The following is a 3,677-nucleotide window of genomic DNA, read 5'->3' as shown; positions in this document are numbered from 1 at the left end:
AGAGCGAGATTTTGTGATGCATTTGGGTTCGCTAGTGATTGCGAGAGGTGCCAGGAGTGGTACACGTTACCCATTGCATGTGGATCACGCGAGAGACGGTGTTGTCTCTGTGATCATGCAGCCAGGTAGAGAGCGAGAGAGCAGGCGAGTCTCTTTTGCTTGTGGGTTGCAGGATGCTTTGCATGGAGTGCAGAGCAGTGACCTTGTTGTGCAGGTTGCGTCTACGGATGCACAGGTAGAGCGGGACAGCTCTAGTGAGTCACAACAGGATGAGTCATCAGAGGTGATGACAGAGATGACTCACATGGATGTTGAGATGTCGACTATTGTGGAGTCATTTCTTGATATGCTTATGCCAGAGCTTGATGCAGATTCAGGACATATGGATACACTTGGTACACATGTGATATATGGTGGGCACGAGGAGTCACTCCAGAGCTCGGAGTCAGAGTGCCATGGTCTCTATGATAGGGGACAGGATTGCCATGTGTTGAGTTCTGAGTTGGAGGTGGCAGAGGTTGCCAGGGTTGCATCAACGTTCGGTGTCCTTATGTACGAGATGCTGATCTCGAGGCCCGACATAGCAGCTGCAGTGGGAGCATTTGCAGCAGGGTTGATTAGTCGTTCGATGACTGATCTCGGCATAGAGCATAGGGGAGGTTTGCAGGTATTGCGTACATACTTGCAGTACGTGTGCGGTACGTCTGGTGGTGTATGGACTTACACGGGAGCAGGACAGCCGGATGCACACGATCACAGCCAGCCAGTGGGCATCGGTTGAGAGCGGTTTTCTCTCGCCTTTTGTAGTCTTTAGACTAGGTTCTCTTGCTTAAAGGCACAGTCGCCTTTAAGTGGGAGGTTGTTGGGGTATAGGCGTCTGTGCCTTGCCCGGCCGCCCAGAGTCTGGGCACCCACTGACTTGTATACCTTATACATAGCATAAGTGTATAGGGGGCTGCTCACTCTTTGAGTCTCCCCACCCACATCGTGTCTGTCTCCTTCTCTCTCTCTCTCACTCTCCGTCTGTGGTGCTCCCCGATCCCCTTCAAAACTCATCCCAAGAAACCCACATTAATAAATAACATACACTAATTAAAATCAAATTACCAAAAAATAGGGGCACAAAATATCAGTAAAAAGTAAAAATTAAACTTTTAGGTGAATCTCACCTCCGGCACGTCATTGGGCAACAGATTTGCAGCAACAGGTGAGGAGGAGGAGGGCAAGAGAAGAGGCGGAGAATGAAAGAAATACGCAGGGAAAGTGTCATAATAATCAATATCTAATTCTCCTAAATGATTTTCTCATATTAAACTGATCATTTAATGTGGGGAAGTGCCAGGGAGAAAAAAGCTAGAATATTGGTTAAGTTAGCAGACCGGCCACAGTAGGGATCCAAAGGAGGGAAAATAGGGATCCAAAGGGGGGGCCATCTGCAAAAGAACCATGTGCAAACAATGCGCTAAAAAATGACCCTAAGGTTCAGCCCATTAGGACTTCCAAAATGCTAAGGTTCCAAAATTCAAAGGTTGTGTCCAAAGGTCAAACCTAGGGGAAATTGGATGCTTTGTGTGTGACTAAAAAAGTCTTAGCAATCCCTACATGGGAGGGGGCGAGCCCTAAAGGTAGGGGATGAGAGAGGAAGCCACACACACACACACACACAAGCTCCCTTTACACAAAGGGAATGAGGGACACATGTCAGCTCCCTAGGCCAAATGCCCACAAGGTGTGCCCAATTTCTATTGGATGACCCTTGAAGTGGACCAATGAGAATTAAGCTAGAGTAAATCTAGTTTAATTAATTTAAAAACATTTAATAAAAGAAACCAATGAGAATTAAGTCTCATAGGAGACTATTGGGCAGTCTCCCAAGGGGTCCAATGAGCATTCAAGAGCCTCATGGCTTGCCTGATTCCTATTGTCTAGGAGGCAAAGGGGTCCAATGAGAGTTTAGTTTAATTATTTAATTACCTAAAGCTCTCACAAAAGGGGAAAGGGGGGCACATGTCAGAAGGCTATCACTTATGCTGCTTAATTGTGATTGGATTGACTTGGGGAGGGCCATTAAGCCTTCAGCAAGAGCAAATAGCAAGAGGGCTCACCCAAGAGAGAGAGGGGGCTGATTTTTGCAAGGCATTATCACACACACACTCACAGAAGCTCATGTGTGAAGAAAGAGAAGACTATCTCTTCCCAAGCTTTAATGGAGAACTCATCACCTCCTCCAAGCTTGTGAGATAGAAGCCTACATCAACACTCTCTTGGCATGTGGATGCAAATCCAACCAAGAGCCAAGCTTCAATGCATGCTCATCTCCTCTACCAAGCTAATTACTAAGCTAATCTATGCTAATATGAGTGATTATGTGAGGAGATGTACATATTTCTCGTAAGATACTCCTTCTTCCTCTCAATCTACTCTCATACCCTGCTAGCTCTCACCATCTTCGAAGGTGTGTGAGGTCTTGGGTCTGAGAACGGGGATAATTCAAGTTGTGTTTATTAAGTGTTTTGCTTAGTGCATGAAGTTTCCATCTTCATTGCACTAGCTAGTCTTGAAGGAACACAAAGAATTGTATTGTACAATGTCTCTCTTGATGGGAGAAACCATAATACAAAGCCTTTTGGAGGGGGGACCGGCTCCATGCAAATCCGGTCCTCAACTGTTGTCAATAGCTTAATTTCTCTCTCTTTTGAAAGTATTGTTGATGCTATCTAACTAGGTGTTATGCTTTTTGTTGCTCTCTCCACCCAAGCACTCTTGTAATTCTCATTAGGAATCTATTCTAATGAAGTGCCCACTATGTTCATGCTAATTTCTGCTACACATAAGTTATTAGGCCATTAAATGTTACATTGGTATCAGAGCTCAAGGTTTCTCTTTTCTTGCTCAAGAAGGGAGGTCCTCAAGCTAGCTACAAATGGTTGGTATTATTAATTTCCTGTGAGTAAGTAGAATAGGGATTTTTCAGCCTTGCAGTGCGCCTGCCTTTGTGCAGTTAACGGGGCATCACCGTCGAGAGCTATGGTCTTAATAGTTGAGTCTTACGGGGCTTGCCTATAGCTTAACCAATATTGAGCTATTAGAAGCTTGACAGGAGTCGGTGCTGTTTTGGTGTTGAAAGACCCTCTCTTCTATTCCTTGCAATTAATGGTATTCGAGCCGTGGGTACAGTAGCTTGAGTGCTTTTTCTAAAGGGGTAAAGAGGAGTAGCAACTAGGGCTTGAAGTGCCAAAGTACACCTAAAAAGTTTACACCTAAAAGTTGTTAGAATGGCTGATAATAGTAAAGAGAGTGAAATTAATGTTGATAACTTTGATTTTGCTCATGAGCAAGCTACTAATGATACTTCAATGCTTGTTAACTATCTTGTTTCTAGGCTTCAACAAGCCATGGGCAATCCATCTCTCCAAAGTGAAGTGCAACGGCAGCTCCGTGCTCACGGGATTCTTCAAGCTAATCACCATGACGATTAGCTAATCTTCAAGCTAATCACCATGACGAGAGAACACCTAGGAAGCCTCCTTGTGAGACTACCAAAATAGGTCTCTCTCCGATTCGGGAAGAAGAAGATAATCCTTATGAAGGGCTTTAGAATTTACTTCTTGAAGATGTATCTCCTTCCCAAAGGAGAACTCAAGAGCCTCCACCGAAGGAACGAGAAAGAAGCGATT

Source organism: Adiantum capillus-veneris, chromosome 30 (genome assembly GCF_014529385.1).
Source record: "Adiantum capillus-veneris isolate H3 chromosome 30, ASM1452938v2, whole genome shotgun sequence".
Classification (NCBI taxonomy): domain Eukaryota; kingdom Viridiplantae; phylum Streptophyta; class Polypodiopsida; order Polypodiales; family Pteridaceae; genus Adiantum; species Adiantum capillus-veneris.
The sequence above is the reverse complement of the archived record's forward strand: the minus strand, read 5'-3'. Positions refer to the sequence as shown.